General features: G+C 45.1%; 1 long non-coding RNA gene across 1 annotated transcript in view; it reads left to right on the top strand.

The window, feature by feature from the left end:
* The first annotated feature begins 952 nt into the window (after positions 1–952).
* LOC112570644 overlaps positions 953–14,445 on the top strand; it is a 33,983-nt gene continuing 20,490 nt past the window's right edge. The window contains exon 1 of the long non-coding RNA XR_003100671.1: positions 953–1,312. This is a non-coding gene — a long non-coding RNA (uncharacterized LOC112570644). The remainder of the gene's footprint in view (positions 1,313–14,445) is intronic.

The raw sequence follows: 14,445 nt of genomic DNA, 5'->3' as shown, positions 1-14,445 counted from the left end.
ATAAAAAATTAATTAACAATGTTCAGGGGTGGGGAAGGAAACAAGAGCTCAAACACTGTCAACTTCCTCCGAGACTTGAAAGGCAAAGGGAAAACACGTGAAGAAATTTATGGCCGTACCTGTGGATGGATTTCAAGACCAACGAGGAAAGTCTAACGACGAGACAAACTACAGGTATACATGGTTCGCACGAGGCCGATACACATCACCCCACAGTTCCCATGATGCAGCATGATATCCCCCCGCTGACAACCTTAGCAAACAATTGAGTTTCTGGAAGTTAAAACCTCATAAAATAATAAAACTAATCAGTTTTTACTCTCATTATTTAATTCTTCTAGTTCTTGACATTAAAGTTTCAGATTGCGAGAAATGGCAGAGGAGATGTAGCCGGGTTGATGGGAGGGTAGGGAGGGCCGGAGGATGCTGTTGCTCTGCCTGTGTAGAAGCATTACTGGGAATGAAGCCTCACCGCACCCACACACCGGTGATGTAAAAACTATGGAGCGGGAACGTGAGGAACTATGGTAGATAAAAAGTATGAAGTGGAAATGTTAGAGAGAGGACTGGCGTACTCGGTGATAGTCGGGTACACGAGCACGCAGCGCCGTTAGTCGTGATGCTAGTCTCCGGTTACAGCTCACTGCGTCGTCAAGGTATTTTTAAGTCGTCGCCACTACGGGAGGAAAAAAATAAAAGGAGAAAGATTACAGTTCTTTCACTAGACTGAGGAAACTCTTTGTGTTTTGTCCCTAGAAGTCGAGGACACGTAGCGCGTGGTCTTAAAATCTTAAAATGAAAGTCAGGGTTAGTGATTCGTTTAATGGGAGAATGCGTTTTGAATTTCATTTTATACTTTATTAACTGTCAGGTTATTGAGTCTGTCCAAAAATGATGTTTGTTTCTTCTATTTGGATGAAGAAATATATATATATCCGGGCCTGGCTTGAATGAACCTACTTCTCAAATATGCTTCCTACTGTCTTCACTGACCACAGAATCAGACTAACAACAAGAAAGTTTTAATCCTATATTTTTTTATCCAAATCTTCATCAATGAAAGCAGTAAAGATGTGTTATTTTGTTCATGAAATCAACATGAAAGTTGTTATATTTTTCTTTGCTGATGTTGTGTCAGACGGAGAACTATGTTAGTGTGAAGTCTTGTCAAAGTCTTGTCTTCCAATCCAGGTGTGACGACAACTCGACCAGCGCCTCTTGTCAGCATCCAGGTGATCACTCGCCAGGTGCTGTGCTAGTACTTCTTCCTTTTGAGAACTGGGATACGACCCCAGCCTGTTGGGTCTGTGAGGTGAGTACAAGTACAGTCTAAGTCATGTCAGCTGGTGACAGCAGACGAATGAGGGTGGGGTGGGGAAGTGCACTCAGTCCGTCTTGTTCCCACAAGTAATGAATGTGTCGAGTTGAAGTGAAAGTATAGCCGAGGTTTACAGCCACCTTCCTGAAAACAACAAGTTTACAGCCACTTTAAACAAACCACTTCTGTAAACATAAAACAACCCTAACCAAAATAGTAAACAGTTTACAGTCCCCTCAAAAATAAACTATGAACAAAGCAAAATGAACAGGTAAGTATTTACATTCACCTTATATTAAATTCCCACCTCCCTTCCCGAGACAAAAATTGAGACAAAACAAATCCCCGAGGCAAACTAAAACAGCTTGCAGTTATTCCTCACTGATGACAGAACTGAGTGGTTTTCAGTCTCGGCACGTCTCGTGTAGATGGCGCTACCTGGAGTAAAGCAAATCAGGTGAACAGCCGCGCCATTAAATTTTGTTTGATGACTTCAGGCAAACAGTGTTGACATTTCCCTCACCAGCACACACACACAGACAGACACTAGCACACACACACACCAGCACACACACACCAGTCACACACACACACACACCAGCACACACACACACACCACACACAACACACGCGCGCGCGCACGCACCAACACACACGTAACACCGTCGGCCACTGTTTGCAGACAGATTATTTCAACCAACCCATTGTGACTCGTAATTGTATTTTTTGTTTACTCGTGGCATTGTTCTGCTGCCAGGGACGATTACATTCGTCTGTCATGACATGAAAACAAAAGCAGGAGTGGCGGAGAGAATATTTCTCTCACTGGGACGCGTTGCATAACTCGACGAGCGGGTTTGGAGCGAGTGAAAGTGCAGACTGGCAACTGCACAGGTCACTGAGTGCAGACGAGACAAATTGACTTCTTCCCTCCTTTCAACCGCCAGCGATAAAGTCATCGTGATGCCTGCGTGCTTGCTCTACAACATTACTTTCTTCTGAAAGCTCTCGATAGCAATGGCTGATAAGACGATCGCGAAGAGTTGATGACAAAAGGATAAAGAACCCACTGAGTGGAGGGTGTACGACTTTCCCTATAATCCCGTTGGTTTTGGGGTATGGGGAGAGGGGAATGTTGAGTGCAAGAGTGCATAAAGGAGGACGAGGGTCTGTCAAAGACTGAGTCAGTGAGTGGAGTATATTTCTTCCAGTCTGCAAAACAAATCTTGCTCGGGCGTCTAAGTGATCGAGTTGAAGTGCGAAGCAATTAGTGTCGACCCAAGTCTGGTTTCTTTTCTTCGTCCACCGTCTTGTGGATCTTTGCCAGTTCTTTTCCCCATCGACAACATCCTATTTCTTGAGGCCGTTTGCAGGAGAATCTTCCAGCTTGCTTGCAGTGATTTCTGGAAGTTCCTCCACTTTGCCTGTCGTCCTTGTGTTTGTCATCTTCACTGATCTTTGTCCCCGCCCTCTCGGGTACTTGCTATGTTTTCTCACACTTCGACTTTTTTTCTCTCTCCTGACTCTTTTGTCTTCTTTTTCTTTATCATCTTTTCATTTTTTTCTCTTCTTTGGACAGGAAAGTACTAGAAGTACTGTTTTTGGGAAAGATACATATTCACTCATTATATTTGACATTAATCAAGAGGAACTAACCCCCCAGTTCATGTCGTTGTCTTTGTCTATATGTGTCTCAACCTGTGACTATGTTTTATTATGTGGTTATATGTGGTTCTGTGTCTGGGTTAGGGTTAGGTTCCATTCACCACGGCGGAAGGTCCGGAGAAGGATAAGGACAAAAGATGATATGAACAAGAGGACAGGGGTGGACAAGAGATTTTGTTTTTTCTGTGGTGCGAAGGAAGAACAGAATGAAAAGCCTTCCATGTTGGCAATAAGGGAAACTATTGGCTGACGCAACAAGTCTAGAGAAGCCAAACACTTCAGTCAACCCATCATGTGTTTTTTTATCGTTTTTTAAAGTCTGTATCAATGAATGCAGCGGCTGTGTTCTTCTGTAATAATTGTTTGTTGTGGCACGTAATCAACATCGCAAACTGCAAGCAGCGGTTCCGCCATGGATTTCCCCACTCCACTCCACTCCACTCCACTCCACCCGTGTTATCGGACACCCTACTTCCACGTGACCTCCCTCAGCATCCGACAAAGAGATTATCTGACAATCTCATCGGCGGAGTGTCGTTCGATCGTCGCTGCATCCGCAGTCAGGGATGCGTGGCAATGGAAGTGTGGCTGCCGTGTGAAGACTGACATAACCTGCAGGATGGGAAGGACTTTTTTACTCCTGTATTTTTGTTTTAGTTCTCTTGCACTTCTAGTGGATCCCATTAGCTAAACCGGCGGCTGCTCACAGCCACTGGCTTTGATGATTTCAGACGAATAGAGAGAAAGAAATTGGATTCTTTGAAGAATTATTTTGTGTCAATGGCTTCTTTTACATCCTGCATTCACTGTTATCAGTAGTACATCGATGTTACAATACAAACCTTCGTAGAAAAAATCATGGCCATGTGCACTATTTGTTCAACCTAAATGACTGTAATGAAATCAAAACTACATCCTTTAACAAAATATTTTCCAGGTATCAGTGAGGTGTGGAGGTAGAAGATAAATTGGAGGGAACGCGACAAAACTTTAATTAAACACATTTCTGTGCTGCTGTACTCACAACAAAATGTTTGTGAGCTTTTGACTGTAATTTTTTCTGACAGTAATTCTAAGATGTAATCTTTTGGGATTTCAGGGGAGCAGCAGATTAAATCCTTTAAATGGTTCAAATCCCTCCTCTTAGTCGATGGACCACAAAGTCTTCCCGCTGGTTTCAAGCTTAGTTGCCAGAGAGCCGTTAGTTACACCTGACACCAGACACTCCACGGTGACTGTGGGACAGGGGTTGAAAGGATTTGCTGAACCAGCGGGTCTCAGACCTTCAACAGGGAGATGGATTCGCTGCTGCAAGGACCGTTGCACGTACAATGAGGAGAGGACAAAGCCAGCGTCTGACGGAAGAGAGGCTGAAGGCATTATGGGTAACAATAGCGAGGTGTTCTTTTATCTAGAGAACACGCCTATTGGGCTCGTCAGTCTCCTCCCTGTGAGGAAGACCTTGACAAAGGTGGGGTTGTCCTGGGTGACTGCTCGTGAGATAACCCTCTTAGGTGACGGTCATTAACGAACCTCTAACGGACGCTTGGCCGTGTCTCCTTCTCCCTGTGGGTTAGGGCAAAGGCGGAGAAATGAGAGAATTGGGTCTGAAACATGTCAGGTTGAAATACAGTTAGCTTTCTCTTGTCCTCCAAACAACACTGGATTACAACGTCGCTGACTCAAGGGAGGAATTATTGTCGCAAGAGTCGCTGGATGTTCTCGGAACATTGTGATCGCATAGGGTCTGACCCGAAGAGTGACAGTTTTAAACTAAACACTCTGCTTTTCAAAGTCCAGTCTATCTTTCCTTCACACAAACACTCGTGTGGTGCATAGTGTTCCAACAGATGACCTCTGACATAGAACGTCGATGTTGCGCGTGACTTGGGGATGGAAGGTGGAAGGGTTCAGGTTCTGGTCCTGTGACCCGCCGCTGAGTGCACATCTTTTGTGTGTGGCGTATCAGTATTATCTAAATAAACTGAGCACAATGAACAATCCATCTCCTGCACACACACATACACACAATGGAGCAGACCACAAGAGGTCTATTCTTTCACGACTTATCTGTTACCAACACAAAAATTTCCTGTTACAGGCTTGAACGTGTTTTAGAATTCTGAAAAATGTCGTGTAGAACATAACTGTCAAAATGTGTGCTGCATATACATGTAAATATTTTGACATGTGAGCCATGTGATTACTTTAGACACATTCAGTGTACGAGGCTGTGCGCATGACAAACGTGTTCAGAAGTGGAAGCCGTTACAATGACAGGGAAACTTCAGCTGGTACCCGGGAGAAGATGTAAAATACTGCTTCCTAGGCCTGCCGACTGATGCTTATTTTGTAGTTTCTGTGAGCCATAAACCTGTTCTCTCACCTGCGTTTATTAGCTTTACAGGTGAGCAGCAAAGTGCGTGAAGCCAGGACGGTTACACTGTTACAGCCTTGTCGCTCTAACGAACACTCGTTTCAAAATTGGATGCATTGTATCTCTACCTCCAATCTTTCACAAAAATTATTTTCGTTCTTAAAGAATCTTGCCGAGTAGCCGGTCAGACTTTTCTGTCTTTTAAAGTTTACCTACAAAAAACAGTGACGATTGAACTCGGCGTGTCATCCCTTGCCTTATCATTATTTCCCCGACTTTTCTGGATGTAATTTGGTGATTTTGCGAAAAAAAAGTCCACACCACACAGGAGAGCACGATTCCAATTTTTGACAGTATTTTTTAAAGCAAAAACCTGTATGGCAGTGTGACCTTTTTTTTAATTGTTGTTTTTTTTTTTTAAGTTCAAAGGGAGATCACTCTATTAGACGTCGACGTGAAATAAAGGGAGGCTACACATACCCGATCCTGTTTTGTATTGTTCTCTCGAATTTTTTTTTTCTTCTTTTTTTTTTTTTCTCGAAAGCCTGTTACACTGTGAGTGTTAGTGAGCATGCGCAGAAGACCAGAGCGTCTCGTGAGATTGACGGTTTCAGTCCGGATGTACACGTGATCGACCTTCAGTAGTAAGGGCCTGGGGTGGAACGACATTGTCTGGAAACCAGGTGAAGTCCCGTGGTGTGTGTCCGCGTTTGCTTAAAATACACGTACAAGCAGCGGGTAGATTGACGGGTACGATACAGGCAGCACGCGGTGGGGTGGGGCTGGGGGTGATGAAGAAAAAAAAAAAAGACAGAAAACGCACATCAGTGACCTTTGCTGAAGGAAGTTTCTGAGATCAACTAGGATTTACTTGCTTGCAGCTATTGAATGTCTGTATGTGAGTTAGTGTATGGATGTCGTTATATGGAATAACAGCATCAGCAACTCGCTAAAAATGTCGACTGGGTGGTCTGTCTGTCTTCGGCTGACGTCACAATAATAACGCTTTGAACGATCAGAATTGTAACGACTTCCGTCAGCACACCTGCGCGCGCACACAGACTGGCAGACATGTTGACAGAAGTCGCGCTGTTGGTCTTTAGGGGAGCCTGGTAAGTGTAGTTGTGAGTCAGAAACAAGAGGTTCTGTGTTCAGAACTCGGAGCAATCGATACGCAACTCCTGTTTGTTTCTCCGGGTATTCTCCTCAGTCCATCTCCTTCTCCTGACAGTGCGGAATCTACCCCGAGTGGAAGCACTTTTAGGCCAAGCCGTTCAGCCAACCCTCTTGCTGTCTCCTTTTTTTTTTTAAGTGCTTTGAGCTAGGTTTTTTCTGAAGTCTGGATAAAGTGAGGAGAGGGCGATGAGAAATGAAAATCTTCAGACAAAGAATGAGAGATTGTTGTGAGAGAGCTGGTTTAGTAAGCTGTGCAGCAGTGATCCTTCTGAAAAAAGAAAAAATTGAAGACGATACAAATTTGATGGATCCTTCTCAATATGGCAATATACAAGACAAATATATAAGTAATATAAAAGTAATATAAAAGCACATGTATGCCCGCTTTTCTTTTTTTCTTTTTGTTGCAAAATAAAAGCGCCATAAATAGATGGAGTGACAGGTGGAGCTGTGGGATGTACATTTATTATGCATTGAAAGTTAGGGCAGAGATAAATAAAAATGAAATATGCCAACGATGGCCCAAATCACAGTGTTATATTTCTTTAAGGTTGTGATTGCTGTGTAGAGGCTTTGTTGTTGTTGATTTTGTGGTATTTGACCTCTACATCCAAGACCTTCCGTTGATAGAGTTCGGAGTTCTTTCTCTGTTTCTCTTTCTCTAATTAATGTTCTCTCAGGAATGCATCAGGCATCCTAAATGTGATTGTAGCGGACACTGTACCTCAATGTGAAAGCTTTTTACAATCCACATCTGTACACACACACAACAACAACAACAACATCTTGTCAACAATTTCTCATCAAGGTATCATTGTCATACCTGTATCATTGCTCTGTCTTATAAACCGTCCTATTAGCCCAGTTGCTGTAACCCTCATCTATAAAGGGGTCGCTGTGAGCAAATCTCGGTCAGTTTTTTTCCGAATCTCGATTAGTAGAATTTGCAGCTTGGCAGCAGCCATTTTGTTGACCAGCTGCACAATGGTTTCTGAGAAGTATTCCAGTGGGACTGCCTAGGTTTGACCCTTTGTGAGAAAGGTTTTATGCTGCTCAATGGGCGGCCTTGAGTCTGGTGGTGTGTCCGGATGCTCCTTTATAAGTTGGATCCTGTGCGAGTTGCTGCAGTCGTCGTGGGTGGTGCGAGGTGCAGAACGCTGGGACAACGGTTCTGCACTTAACATCTGCTGGCAGTCTATATGGGTAGTTGTAGGTCAGATGTCTCCACGAGATTATATATCTATTACAACATATATAGAGAGGGATTGAGAGTTTCAGAATAATAAAAAAAAAAATTCTAAAGAAGAAGGAGGAAAGTAGGATTCCGTGCCAGTCCAGTTACGGGTGGTTGACAGAGAAGACATGGTTTACAAATATGACAAGGTGTGTGGGTGTGCAACTGCACGCTACTCTTATAACACTTTGACTTTTCCGTAGTTTGGTACACGTGTGCATTCATCTAGTTCACACATCATCTACCCACTCCCTAGCTCCATCCAACACCGTGTATAACACACACCTGAGAGGTTGGAGGGTGCGAGATGTGTGTTGGGCAGGCCAGGTAGCTTCTTTGTGTCAGCAACATCACTCGCACTAACCCTACCTCATCGAGTTCAGTAACAATATGTAACATCACAGACTAGCGACATGTCCACCATGTGACGGTTCTGCACACCATGGAGGTCACGTGGTTCACCTCTCCTTCACTACAGTACTTGTCATGCGAGACTCGGTCCAGGAAGAAGTGACTGGTACAGGTGACTGTCTGTCGTCTGTTGAACACGACTCACGCAGCCATCCCTTCTTATCATCAGTTCTATTGTTTGTTCTCTTCGTTTTCTTTCACACTCCCTTTTCTTTTGTTTCCATCCCTGAGGAAATCGACTTAATAATCTGAGAGAGAGAGGAGCGAGGTTGGGTGGATGGCGATAGAAGTCGATGATCTGATGAAACAGATACAATGATACAGTAATAGGCTGTTACTGTTCTTTGGAGTTACTTGATACAACACAGAATATCTTACCACAGGGAATTCCATCGATAAGCTGTCCTGGTGACTCCTTCACTTGGCTTCGTTCCAGGATATTGTTGACACTCGTACATAACTTATTTTGATGTTACTGACTGAAACATTGTACATTCACTATATCACGTGTTCAGAAGGGCGTGGCACCAGCTCATAACTTTATCAATGTTCACCAACGTGCAGGTAGATCAATCAGTCAACCATGTTCAGCGGATGTGACCTTTTGTTCTGTTTGGTAAACACACCACGGTGAAAGTTTGTGTATCGATGTGTTTTTTCGCATAAACCTCCATCAGTCTTCGTCCTACTTCCTAACGACCTCTTCCATTCTTTACAACAATTTCCTTCTCCAGATCGAAATGCCGATGATGTATATCAGCGGTTATTAATAAGTGATTGCTGAGATATATGTCAGGAGTAAAAATGCGATACTCTGTATTTTAATAAAAAAAATATTTTTAAAACTCATATCCTAGCCTGAGACAACAATGGGTTGAACCGTGGTGTGAGGTCGGTAATTTGCAATCCTGCCAAGTGCTCGTGGCAGGATAGTTCCCTCCCCACACCATTACCAATAATAATAAAAAAAGTTTTGAAGGAACATCTCAGCTCCTGTCTGGTCTGCGTCTCGCTTTGCCGCCCTGCTGACAGGTTCGCCGAGACAGTCTGGCAAACAGAGCAAGTCATCAGTTCGGAGAGCTCGCCGAGTCTCGCAGTCACGCTCGCTGGCTAATTCGTCATTTTTCAGATCGCAGGGGAGATAACTGCGTTGCAATGTGCATCGAGACTCGCTTCCCCTTTCGTGTGTGTGTGTGGCGGCGAGGGCCGTAACTCTAGTCCGCCACGATGACTGGGTGGGTAGGGGAGGGATTGGGTTCGGCGTTTCGATGACAAAAAGGAGCAGAGCTCGGGTCTCGCGGGGCGCGAGATGGCGCGTGATGTGTGCGGTATCGCGGCGAAGCTGACAAGGCGAGAGACGCCACGTCACTGGAAACATTCCTCGACCTCTTGGCAGGAAAGACAATATGGGGACAGTAAAGAGGAGGGAATGGAACGAGTGGAATACGGAGAAGGAGAATGAGCGGAAAAACACTCTGTTCCTCTCTCCTTTATATACTCTGTGAGAGACAAAATGGAAAATTATGAGTTTTGTTTGTTCTTGCATGTTCTTCCACCTCTCTCTCTCTTGTAAAACATTTCGTTGTCAAAGTCTCGCAATAAGGCATCAACTATTAATGTTAACAAAAATATATTTCACTACTCTTCAAAAGGTCAACTTCAGACGAATACACATCAAAGAAATTTACTGTCACTGTCAAGAAAACACCAGACACGTGACATCAAGAGCCGCATACACGACAACCACTTTGTGAAGTGCCGGCTCCATGGAGTATCAACATTCCATGCCCTGCAGGTGTGGATGCACGTCTCCTCCATGTCTCCTCTTGTGAGGGAACAGTCAGCAGGCGTCAGTCCCCGGGAGGCTGGCAAATACCAACTGCCTGAGACTGGAGCCATGGCTTCTTGGTGTTTGTCACTAACTCTGGTCATTGGAGTCTCAGAGGGCGCCACAGACACCCACAGTTATTGTTCCCACACGCCCCTTGCACTTACTGCTCGAGTGGGCCTTGGGGGGGAGGCTAAACTTAGCCTCGGCATCAACACATCGACAAGACCTTTGAAGTCGAAGGACAGCCTGGCGACGAAAGTTAAGAGCCCATGACTGGAAAGAGTAGCTAACCCTGAGTATTCTTTGACAGAAGTTACATGCGACTGTTTGTGTTCGTGTGTGTGAGCTAAGATTAATTTAATGTTTAAAACATGAATTATGTCTGATTCTGTTATATTTCATTTTTTTTTCTCTCTTTCATCTGAGAAAACGCAGTGAGACGGTCTATATTTCGATAAAAATCTTTTCCTATTAGGAAATATTATTTTACTAACTGAAATATTGTCATAAATGTTATTATTCTATATTTTGTATACCATTTTAAAAAAAAGAGGGGCATAAAAATTATTCACATTCGCATTCTTTCCCTTTACTTCCTGTGTGTCACTGTCTTTGGGTCTGTGTGCCACTCTCCTACACGCACACAAGTAAAAACTCGGGGTAGGGGGAGGAAGGATGGGTTGCCACAGCACCCAGTGCAGTCCTCCACTCCACCATCATGGTGTCCCACTCCACGGCGACCAGCACCGCGTTGCACCTCCTGTGAGACGCCGCTTCCGGCGAGCTTTCCGCTGGCACGAGCATTGTTTCTATCTGGCACACAATCGCCGCCCGCCTCAACTCACATCGCCGTCGCTGCTCCTCGTCGTCATTGTTGCACAGATGCTATCGAGCTTGCTGGTCGTCGCCGTCGTGCGCCGGGTCGTTGTAAACAACTTGAATGTTGCGCTTGGCGTCGCCACCTTCCCTCTGTCTCTGGAGGTCCACAAGAGTTACGCCGCTTGCATGTAGTAGCGTTAGACTGAGTTGCTGCCCTTCTGTTTCTGTGTATGTGTGTTTGTGTGTCCAGGCTGATCACACCTGACAATTCCTGTGCGAGATTGAGAAGTGGGGTGGGGATGCTCTCTCAAGGTGGTAGTCACAACTAAATGGTGGACAATGAAAGGGTGGATGTCCTCAGCCGCTACACACGCAGGCTGAATAAGTCTGTCCGTGCGCATGTTTCTGAGAAGCACGCGCGCACACATAAAGACAAGCAATGAAAGAGAGAGAGAGAGGGGGAAGGGAACTTTGGTTCAAGTGACCACATGTTATCGCTTGTCTCTCCACATTCAACCTCCCTCCTTACATTTATCCCCCACCACACTGAGCTGTTGCTACCTCCCTCTTCCCGTTACGGTGCCGTGACATTCCAGTCTGTGTGCCGCAGGCTCGCCACCCGTTTCTCAAAGAGCTTCGCCGCCAGAGAACGGACCCCGGCACTGCGAAACACGTGCATCAACAAGGTGCTGACCATTCGTCCATATTCCGGGCTCAGGAATCCCTCGGAACACCCCACCCACCCCTTTGACTGCTCATCCGTTAAATGGCACCGCATCCTACGTTCTGGACGGATGGCAGGCCATGCTTCCGGTGCCCTGCGGCGGGGGGCCCCCACCACTGTTTAATGATTTTCACGTGCGGTAGCATGGCCATCAAGGCATCCGCGATCTGTTGCCACAAGCTGCCGTCCACCTTCAGAATCCAAATGGCTCGTGGATGCCGAAAAATAAACCCCGGAGGAAAGAATTAGTTCTTAAAGGTTTCCGACAAGTCTTTGATGTGTCTGGCAGGGTCAGATTCTTTACGCTTCGTTGGTTTTGTATCCTCGTGAAGCAGTGGGAAACTTCCGGTTAGACAGTGGAATGATAGAAAAATTGACCTAGGTGCTCCTCCTTGTGTAGCAGCGATTAATTATAACAAAAATATTGGAGAAGAGCGTTGTTTGTGCAGTACACACCACAGTATTTTTACTCAAACAAATACAGTACGTATATATATAACAAATTGTTACTTTACTCTTTTTTTTACAATATGTTTTAACGATTTCGTCAGAGATTATATCGTTTTTGTTTTACTAAAACATTTTCCAGAGGACCCGCTACAACTGGCATCATTGTCCTAGATATTCAGGGAGAGGTATGTTGTAGCCGGGATACGAACCCAGGCCACCCGCGTCTCACCGTCGTGGTGACAAGAACTTCAACCACTGCGCCACCAACCCCAGTAGTGGGAGGCAATCAAGTTAAGTAGCAGTAGTTTACTTGAATATACTTGTAGACTGCAGTAGTCAGGTGACAGTAAAGGTTGAAAGCTTAGTAGGAGGTTAAGAATGACTGCCATCAGTTTGTGATTTGCGGAGCAGTGGGTGAGCTACGATGTGAACAACAGCTCACTTCATGGTGTAAATTTGACCAGCCCTCCTCCCCTTACCCAGGTCACGTGGTCAGGTACCCCGTTTGGGGCCCGACACTAGAGCGATCTTGAAGTTTTATTAGGAATGAGCAGGTACTTGTAGAGAGTCCGCGAAGACCGAGCTTTATTGTCGGATTACCTGAACACCTCATTGAAGTCTGCAAACTCACCGGCGCCAAGGCCGACCACTCTTGTCTTCAAGTACCCGTTTGACTGGAGTTACCTCTGACACACATTTTTACAAAGGACCTGTTGCCGACATCCAGCACTCGTGGCTCCCTTCAACGTTGAGGTGCAATCGAAGCTGACAGAGCAACGGATGTGACCGTCACCGAGCTACAGGTGATGACTACCTCACTACAGGTGTGACGATCACTTAGCTAAAACTATCCTCCCGGTCTGCCCCTCCCTGCGCCTGACACCGAGACTCGCATGAGGAGAAGGAAGGAGAGGCTCGATCCGAAATCGTTATCACTCCAGCGTATCGTTGGCGCCGCCAGCAGCGACGGATGTACCCGTAATTGGGATCGATTCAGGGTGGGGAAGGCTGACAGCGGCGCACACCATCCACCACTTGTTGCCTTTACTGTCAACAAACAAAAGTTGGAGTCTTCTGTGCTCGGTCTACTTACCTGTCGGCCCCACCTTTAGAGAAACATTATCGCGGCAACACCTAGTCCTTCTCTCTTTCTTCAGTCACATCGATGTCAGCTGTTTCGTCTGTTCTCGTGACAATGAAGTTATGGTCTACATTATTCAAGAAAGTGGGGTGGGGGGAGTATGCCAGCTGCACACGTTGTTGTCAATAAATGTTAATGTTTGCCGTTGCAGTCATTTTCTCGGCATCAGCAGTTTTTAACGACAGAGCGGTAACATGTTTGACATACAGTAAGACGAGTAAGTAGTCAACGATCTGTGAATCTGTGATAGTGCGATACCGGGGCATCATCTTTTGAATGAATAAAACTCTAGGATGGGCGATATATGTATATGTAAGATAGTGAGGGTTGGCTGTGTTGGCAAGTTCAAAGGCGTTGTCAAAGTCGTCGTCTTCTGGAAGAAACTGCTTCATGTGTTTTAGAGATTTATAGTGTTTGTGTGTGCGTGTGTGTGTGTAGAGGTGTGTCGGTCGGTGGGTGAGTGAGGATTGCTGTCTTTACACGAGGTCGAAACCAATTTGTTCTTGAATCACTTCACCACCTCTTTGAACCACTGTGTTCTCCGTGGTCATGCCATATATCCATTCTGCTCCTTGAATATTCTCGCTATAAAAGTAGTCTCTAAAGGCGCACCCCTTACGCCATCAGCCCGATTGGTCCATCTGTAACCAGGTTCAGATTAGGAATTAAAGATCAGAGTAAACATCAAAAGATTCAGGCTCGTACTCGACCGAAGCTCCAAATCCGCGGCGTACACTTGTGTGTGCGGAAGACAAGTCATCTGCATCTACAACCGGAACTCTGCAGCTAAAAAGAAGAAAGTTTTTTTGGACGGGAGATAAAGCTTTTGTCTTGTCATTGACTGCTCTGTATTTCCCAAACCTACATCCGTCGGGCATATTGATGACTCACACCAAGGGGAGCGCACTCAAAGACACATTTCGAAACCACAGTTTAACAAAGTGTTTATTGTAAACCTTTATTTATATTTAAATAAGATTTTTAAAATTGTATTGGTTAGACTAGTTGTCGGATAAACAGGAAAGCAGAGACTACAACCGTTGTGTAAATTTAGATTATTGGGTTAAAGATCGCACTGAACTTTGCTTTGGCCTTTCTCAATATCTTTGTCTTGTTATTCAGAGCAAAAACACAAAGTCGATGTAAGTATTCGGCTTTTTACAGGACTTACACACTCGGTCAAGGTTAGTTGCTGAACAATGCTGCAAGGTTTGGTCCCTTTCATTACTTTGGTTAAAAAAGGACTTCTCCGTCAGATACATCATTCAAGTCACATGAAATGAATCGGTTGGCCGTGAC

Source organism: Pomacea canaliculata, linkage group LG8 (assembly GCF_003073045.1).
Source record: "Pomacea canaliculata isolate SZHN2017 linkage group LG8, ASM307304v1, whole genome shotgun sequence".
In the NCBI taxonomy this organism is placed as follows: Eukaryota; Metazoa; Mollusca; class Gastropoda; order Architaenioglossa; family Ampullariidae; genus Pomacea; species Pomacea canaliculata.
This window is presented reverse-complemented; position numbering and strand designations above follow the sequence as displayed.